The 8,966-nt window shown below is 42.1% G+C and overlaps 1 long non-coding RNA gene across 1 annotated transcript; it reads right to left on the bottom strand.

The window, feature by feature from the left end:
* Nucleotides 1–928: 928 nt before the first annotated feature.
* On the bottom strand, nt 929–3,363 carry LOC148865490 (uncharacterized). Its single transcript, XR_016110740.1, has 3 exons — nt 2,390–3,363; nt 2,224–2,295; nt 929–2,144 (listed from the first exon to the last, which is right to left on the bottom strand). It is a non-coding gene; the product is annotated as an uncharacterized LOC148865490 (long non-coding RNA).
* Nucleotides 3,364–8,966: the final 5,603 nt, after the last annotated feature.

The following is an 8,966-nucleotide window of genomic DNA, read 5'->3' as shown; positions in this document are numbered from 1 at the left end:
AGTTTTGCCATTAATCTCTAAGGTCCAGGGCAATACTGAAAATTTGGTTCGGTTTAAAGATTCAATTAATCTTACATTGCATGTGCCTTGGGTCTCACCCTGGCGGCTGAGACAGACCACCCCAACTGACTTGGTGGCACATTAGTGTCAGCCTTATCAGGATAAGTCTCACCAGACCGACCCATTGGCTGTGAAAATTCTAAACTAACACGAGTTTCAATAAGTATCCAGTTTAAGGGTATTACATAGAAATACAACACAAAAACATGAATCAAATATGTATTTTATTCATTTACATTAAATTAATATTGTACAACATTCTGATTGAAGCTAAGGGCACAAAAAAACTATCTAACATCTGATGGTATCACAGACGATGTGGATAACACTTTGCTTGACTTTTACAGCCTGCTATAAAGTTCATTATGTTTTTGTTGATACTTGTTTGCAAATAAGTTCACCGGACACTCAACGCTAAATACTTGAACTTCATTCTCGACATCACCCGAACACTACAAAGTTCTTTTCGATATCATTAGACACTCACGACTTTTTGTCTTCTCAAATGACGTTTAACACTTGCATTGAGCCCCCAAGCTAAGGGGTGTGCATGACTAATTAGTTTGTAAATAAAAGAGAATTATACTTATGATAGTATTTCATTGCCATTAAGGACCAGTACACTCGCGACGGTATTCATTTGCGATAAAGTTCACGAAGCATCCGATGTTTGCATTTCACTATCATTTGATTCCACTACCGATATAAGTTACGATGATTCTTGGTCTTGGAACTTCTTTTTAGAATATGCTTCAGAATTACATGGGGAATGACTTCGATTCAAAACTCCTTATGAGAGGAGGTCTCACCTTGGACTCGAAGTTGCTTGAAATACGATGAGGTTATATCAAACGTTGCTGTGAGAATCTTGTAGTAATGGACGACACCTAACATTTAAAGTAATGACAAAACCTTCCCCTACGGTCGATATACACTAGAGCATGATCATATTACACCAAGGCCAATTTCCCCGGGACGTTGCGATAAAGGCACACGAACACACAATAATCAAAGCAATGGGACAACATGAGAGAAAATTTACATTTTTCATTCTCATTCAACTAATTTACAAAAGTAAGTGACTACGGGTATTAAAAAAATAGCCAAACCTTTCCTCGTGGTAATGATATTTTCTAAAGCTTGCCCATGCTCTTCAAAGTATGCCAAATCTTTCAACTCTGCCTCATATTCGGTCACTATCTTCTACTGGTGACCGCACTCCTCCATGAGGACTTCCAATTTCTCAGTGGCCTTTGTAAGACTGGCCTTGACTACCTTTTGGTGAAGGCACACGTCTTTCAATGAACGACCGCAAATGGACTATGGTGCCTTAAGGCCAGCCTTCTAGAATGCATGGGCTAAAAGAATAACCCGTTCTTCAATCTACTCCATCTGGAAGCCAATAACGAAAAAGCACTTTCAGGTCTTTTGCCATTGAGCAAAGTCTGGCCGTGAGAGCTCATCAACGGGCCCGTTCATTATGTAGTCCATCATCATTGCAATTGTGTTCAGGGCCGGCCCCACGACTACTAGATGAAGGTCTGTAGATGGTAACCAACCACCCTGGATGACGACCAAAGCAAATTTTGCCGCTGAGCGGGACATGGAGTATTTGTCATTTCTGCGATGACCCTGGATAAGGATAGGGTCTATGGCTTCATAGCCCAGGGGGCGTCATCATTCTTGTTGCAATACTCCACGAGCTCCTCCTGGATTAGCACGAGCTCTCCGTCATGCAATAAACCTTCATCCGGTGATACCACTGCGGCGCTCTCATGACGAGCCCCCTGGTTGACGGGAACTTCAGCTTCCATAGTGATAACAGGAGCAGGGGTCTCCTCGCTATAAGCCTTTGGCGCTGATGTTTTACGTAGCGCTTCATCATCATGCTAATGCGATTTAGACATGGCTGGTTCAGAGACCTCTACACGAACTTCTCCCTGTGCGATGGAAACCAGAGCAATGCCATCGGTGCTTGCACCTTCGACAACCTTGCTTGGGAGCTGCACTGATCGTAATTCTTTCACCAGTCGCTTGATAACGGGTGAAATTGGCACAGTAGATCGGACCACTTCACAAGGAATCTGAGATAAGGCAAGTGATAAAGGTCAGTGTGCTAAGTCAACCACAAGTTAATGAAAAGGAAAACAAATCTACACATACCTCCCCACCCTCACCCTTGGAGGGGGCTTCCAGGAACTCTGTACCCGGTAGACTATCATCAGTCTCCATAAGCTTCAGAAAAAAATGAGAACAAGTCAGTTAAAAACAACAAAATTAAATAACAGTAATAGTGAGACAACAGAAACAAAAGGGATGGGTTCCTTACTTAATCTTCTTCCCCAAGCCCCCTCTTCCGAGGACAAGGAGCCATGTTTTTTATGCATCCACTTGAGAAATGGACACAAGTAATCTTACTAGGAGGCACATCAATAGCTCTCTGCGCTGATTCTACATTTGGTGCATCCTTCTCCATGGGTGTTAGAGCAGGGGGCTCTTGCCTGGCCTTAGTTCGGCATTCTCGAACTTGCTATGAAGTCACGTCTGAACCAGTGGGCTACGAAACAACTGGTGGTTGCGCTGGGCGTAGACCTCTTGCTGACCTCAGCCTCTTCACCATAGGAGAATGACTAGTCTCTCCCTCCTCTAAAATCGAATGCTTTGCCTCTTGCTTTGTCCTCACTTTCTTCGGAGAATGCGATGGAGGAGCAACTAAACCCTCACCTTGGTTGGCAGCGTGACCCTCAGGAGGAGCTAAGATGTGACAGGGGCGGGAGTTTGTCCTCATCAGCATATGAAAACCTCCAAACAATGCACAAAGGTATGCAAAGTAGAGGAACTTGCAATCTTGAACCCTAGAATACCCCGCAACAAGGAACCTCGAAATCTTAGGAAAGGCAAGTTCATGGCGCTGGACCTAGAAAACATCTCCTCCCGATGACCGTAAAAATTTTGCGCCCATGTCATCATAACCAAATTGGTGAAGTACCCGATTTGGATGGTAAACAGCTAGCTGAACCTCGCCTATGCAATCAAGGTAAGCAATGATGCCAGGCCAAGTTACTAGTCGCACCACGCCCGCAACATGCTCTTGACCCCCATAGCACACTGTTGGTCGCCGTCCTTGAGGACTGGAATGCCGACACAGAATGACATTGCATGGTGAACATCCTGGGCGTACGACCTCCACACAAACCCATCGAGCAAAGCCAACTTTAACTTAATCTCACTCATTTTAATCTACTTGTGCTTGCCAGCCTGGAGCTAGTATTTTCCTCTACAAACCTCAACCACCTTCTCCTCATACTTGTCTCCCTCCATGGTGGCTTCAGCTATGTGCATCAGAGAAAGATCACAAGGTGTGACGTTGAGGCTAAAGCGTTCACACAAAAAGCATCCACAAAAGGGGGCACAAACGTAGCTGATATGCCTCTTGCAATTGGGGTCCATTATTTGTTGGACAGTGTCATCCAAAGGTAGTTGGTGGCCACTGGCAGTCAGGACGGTGAGGGGGACCAAAATTGCGCGCAACCCATAGTCAGGGGGTTTCGAGAACCGAAATCGAGAGGCAATATACAAAATGAATGTGGCAAGGTGGCATTGGTTATCCACCCCGTGTACCATCACATTCTCCCTACCACCGGATTCAAACTAGTACTCCAACTATTGCTCCAATGACATCTTTCCTTGGGTAGAAGACTTGTCCACTTGAGCCTTGAATGTAACATTTTCTGCGATGAGCTCATCACGGAGCCCCATTAGATCAGAAGGAATAGACTCAATATGTTAGAGATGTTGAGTAGACACAGGACCCCCAATGGCAATGCCAATAATGCAACCACGTCCTCCATAGTAATGGTAAACTCCACGAATGTGCCCATGAATGTGTGGGTACAATAACACCAATGTTCCAATAAGGGATTTACATATTTTACTCCTTTGATTTGTATAACAATCCACAAACCGGAGAAGGGCGGCATCCTGCAACATCCGGTAATACATAGGGTTTTCGAGCACAAACTTTACCTAGGCACTATAGTTGTTGGGTGACTTGGAGCCATCGGTCCTGGTCTCCTGACACTTATATGGTACCTACCGGTCTGGCCATCCACAAAGACACATCAACTCTATGCCATTGACAATGTTGAAAATACCCTCCACATCCCTGGTCACCCGCATTGGAGGCTAAAAGACTCTACCTCATTGACTATTATGGCTGATTCGCATTCTGACAACATCTCCGCTGTATCAACCTCCTTGAAAAAATCTATGAAGAGCCATTGGTGACAGAGAAAGAATAGGAAGGATACAGGAAAGGAAGGGCAAATGAAGCAGATAAACCCATACACAGGAAACCAATTCCCAAAATCAACAAACATATAATGCAAACAACGTGAATGGGCTCCCTACTATTTTATAGAGAACCCTAGCGTGTCGAGAATGACAATCGGCACCGGAGAAGATGACCAAACGTGAGTACAACCCTTTAGTCACAACTTAACGAAAAAGGAACGTTGGGATTTTCCAAAATACCCCTTCCAAAAGGCAGAACAAAATAATGCATTAATTTAAACAAAGCGCCATGTCATCAACTGCCACTTTAAATATTGGATATTGCACCCGTGCTACACACGCAAATGGACCCTACACTCGAATAGGGTCTACTAATACAGAAACAGTGCACTGACATATAGGGGGCTTAACACCCACGCTTAAAGAGCACCTTGCATAATTCCTTTCTTGGGGGCAGAAACTTGCAATCTTGATGAATATTTACCCACTAATGGAAAGTAAATTATCAAAAGACAGGGGTTTAAATCATACAATAGGTAAAAGCCAACCGGAAACAAACACCCACCTCCTACCCGAAACCACTAAAACACAAAGATAGATGATTGCTCGAGTGGCTAACTCCCAACTTGTCAGCAGACAGGGGGCTAATCAAAGCCTGAGTGAACTTACACCATCGTCCACACGAAATTGTAAAATGAGCTAATCTCTAGACCTAATGCAAAATCAGAGGATGGCTACCTCTCCGATTACCTTTGCTGATCTCAATGCCCATTCTTCGACCCTTGCTTACATTTTGTGCAGAATGCTTATTGACCCCCTCACGGAACCTTGAGGCAAATATGAAGGCAAAATGCTTATCAATAAGATTCTACTTACCAATAAGCAGGGGGCTAATGTAGATATATACTGCTCACCTAGTCCTTTAGAGTCTAGAAGACACTGAATCAATACCCAATGGATGCCTACGATTAGTCTTTAGCTCACCAGTCACCTACGATGAACTCGTAGCACATTGCATGTTTCCAATAAATATACGATTCAATGCACATTCGTGATGGAATCACACTTAAGCCGAGCCTAAAATAAGTTCTAGTTCAACCCGCAATAAACTTTATATGAATTCGATTCTGCGATGAACCTTGTGTAAGATAGTGTATGCCCTTAGCTCCAATTAGATTGATGTACTGATGCATGGTGTGTCCGGAGTGGGTGGCACCCTAGAGTGGATGGCTGAGATAGAGGATGGAATGGAGGGCTGAGATCTAGTGGTTTGGGACTGAATGGTGAGGATTAGAAGTTAGGTGGTGCCCTAGGGTTTAAAAGCTACAAAGAGAGTGCTCTAGAATGAATGGTGGAGATTAGAAGCAGTAGAGGGTGGAGATTAAACATCTAGGGGTGGTGAAGGTTTGCTAAGGATGAAAAGAATGGGTTAGTAGGTGCCCTAGGGTTTGCTAAGGAGAGGAAAGCATGCTAATACAGTAGGAGGGGTGCCATTCTGGGTTTAGCAGATAGGAGGTGCCCTCATGTTCTAAGTTTTTCACAAAAACACTGCATCTCTCAGCTATACTTCACACTAGCTTCCCAAAAACTATAGCAATTCAGCCATCAAACCTTCCCAGTTTTGCATAGAATTTGCATAGAGACTCTCAGAGGCCACAACATTGAATTTAACAGGCAAAAGGGCATACTTTAGCTATTCTAAGGTTGAAAACACACCTAAAATGATGCCCTTAAGGCATCAAAATATAGTGTTATCACACCCCCAACTTAACCATTACTAGTCCCTTAGCAATGCAGTCTTAAAATTACACCGAGCATAGAGATCTTTCCCATCTGAAGATCATCCCTAATAAAATTAATCAAACATCCTGATTCTAGAATTCTTACACTTTGTATAAATCGGTATTGGGCTTAAGGGGTAAATCCGTCTTGCTTTGAACATTACAGAAACTTGGCTTAAGAATCTTATATACTCTTCCATTTGCTGACTATTTTGATGATATGAGATTGATTTTAAAATCAGGCAGGTATTCTTCTTATCATTTCTGACAATGGATTTGTATCCCTGAACTTGATATGCACACTTATTTTTATTGTTACCTTCCACCATTTTACGCGAATCTCAACACTTGCCTTAGGTGAAGAGACCCGGTTACTAAGTGTTAGGTAAGTGTCTTTGGCATTCTATTTTCCATTTGACGCTAATCTCGACACTTGACTTAGGTGAAGAGACCCGTTTACTAAGTCTAGGGTGTCCATTGACCTTTTATTCTTTTTTTTTTGCAATACTGCTCAGGGTAGTCCACTGTTTCTAAAAATTTGAAGAATTTTTGTCTAATTTCTCCATCTTTCTCTTCTTATCTTTATAGGGGCAAATTTGGGAATATTTTCCAATTTCTAAATGGTTTCGACAATACTCAAATGAAACCAATTTTGACTTCTATCACTTGCTACCAATTTCTACAAAATTCAATATTTTTTTATCATTTTCCTCAACTTTTTTCTGTTTGAGAATCTCTTTTAATGGAAAGAAATTTTAAAATTTTCAGTGAAATTTTAATTCTACATATTTAAAGGCTTAGCTTCTCAATTTTTTTTCCAAATTTCTTTATTTTTTCTCTCTCTTTCCTCACCCCTAACTTAAATGCAATTGTCCCCAATGGCATGACTAGGCTGATGCAAAAAGGACTTAGGCCAAAGGGAACAATCAATAGGGTTTTCTTGAGGGGTTCAAGGTTTGCCACCTGGTCTCAAATCAGGAAAAGAAAAACAAATCCTAAAAGTAAATGAAAATTACGTTAGGTTGCCTCCCAACCAGCGCTAAGTTTAACATCTTCAGCCAAACACATTCATGCACTTTCTTCATCTAAACTCTCCAACTCACTTTCATCTTCCGACAGACAGGGTTCAAATTGGGCTAACCAAGGGGTAGGCAAGGCATTTAAAAGATCGTCCACTATACCACCTTGCACACATCTTCCCCTAGGTTTGGATACTTAGAGGCACTAAAAATGTTTAATTGGACTTTCTGCTCCCCTAATGAAATGTCAATTTCTCCTGATTTATAGTTTGTATTAGCTGTTGCTAGAAAGATACATCTTATGATTACCAGGATATGGTGTAGTTCCTCAGTTGGGGTCATGTCTAGGATGATAAAATCCACTAGGAAGTGACAACCCTCTACCCTGACAATGACGTACTCAATAACACTTCAAGGAGTCTTGACTGACCAATCAATGAGTTGTAGAATTACTGGGGTAGGTTTTAACTCGCCGATCCTGAAGCTGTCATAAATGGATGGAAGCAGATTTATACTGGCACCAGGGTCTTTTATTTTTTGGGGAAGTTGGTTTAGGAGAGCTGCACTAACATTTGCCGAGAGCATCATTTTTTGTGGGGCCAATTATGGCTCCATCATTTAAGTACGCAACTCTTTCAAGAACATGGCATAGGCCGAGATATGTTGGATCGCGTCGAGGAGAGGGAAGTTAATATGGACATCCTGGCTCTCCTTGTTGCGAGTCTGTTTGTTCTTTCACACCGGCCTGTTTGTGAGTGCTGTTGGAAAGGGAACTATGAGTTGGTTCACTATAGGTTCTTCTAAATTTTCCTTTCCTTTTTCATCCCCCCCCCCCCCCCCCAACTTATGGACTTCTTGCTTATTTTCTTCTTCATTAACTCTTTTTTTCTCACACAGGCCCTCTAAAATCCTCTCACTCCTTAAGGTTGTAATAGACTTGGTATTTTCAATCTATGGGTTCTTAGGAGGTGGCTGAATCTTCCGTGGAGGAAAACCTAATGGCTGATTTCTAGGGTTCGCAACTGGTTGACTCGGTAGTTGCCCTGCTCCTCTTCTCGCTTTGGCTTTGGCTAGCTGTCCTAGTTGGCTCTCTAATCTTTCAATGAACTATTGCTGATTTAGAATCAGTTGCTGAAGCTGAATAAATTGGTCATCTACTCTACGGGTTTGAGGAGGTTGTGGGTAAACCTGATAAGATTGGGCTGATTGGTTCCTAGGATACATCTGTTGGAATTGGTTCTGCCCTTGTGATCTCTGAAATTTTTGGGCCATGGATTTAGATGGACGGTACTGCTGTTGGGACTGTGTGTAGGTTTGACATGGTTGAGCCGGTTGAGTCCTAGGGTAATCATTGTACTCCTAGTGAGTCTGGGCTTTAGATCATTGAGAGTGGACATCTGGTAGGGGTTTTTTGGACTGGGGCCCTATAAGTGAAGTTGGGATGATTTTCCTACCCAAGGTTATATGGGTAAAAGAATGGGTTAGCATTGGGTTGGAAAAATCTGTTGGCCGCATGTACTTGGTCGGGAATGACTGATTGACATGGGCCCGCTACAAGGCACTAGCTAACATGATGGGTCGGGCTCTGGTTGGAAGTAGTTTCTCATTCCACAAACTCTAGCCATTGAATTCATTTTATTTTATTTTGTTTTAGCCACCATTTTTCTTCTTTTTTTTTGGATTTTGAAATTTAAATTCTGCAATTTAAACTCAAATTTGAATATTTAAATTTTTTATTTTATCTTTTTTTTTTATTTTTTGTTTTTTATTTGAAATTTAAAATTTTGAAATTTAAAATTTTGAAATTTAAATT

This window comes from Nelumbo lutea, chromosome 3, assembly GCF_056320005.1.
Source record: "Nelumbo lutea isolate HS-2025 chromosome 3, American lotus-T2T, whole genome shotgun sequence".
Taxonomy (NCBI): domain Eukaryota; kingdom Viridiplantae; phylum Streptophyta; class Magnoliopsida; order Proteales; family Nelumbonaceae; genus Nelumbo; species Nelumbo lutea.
Note: the sequence above shows the minus strand (reverse complement) of the source record. Positions and strands in the feature narration are given on the sequence as shown.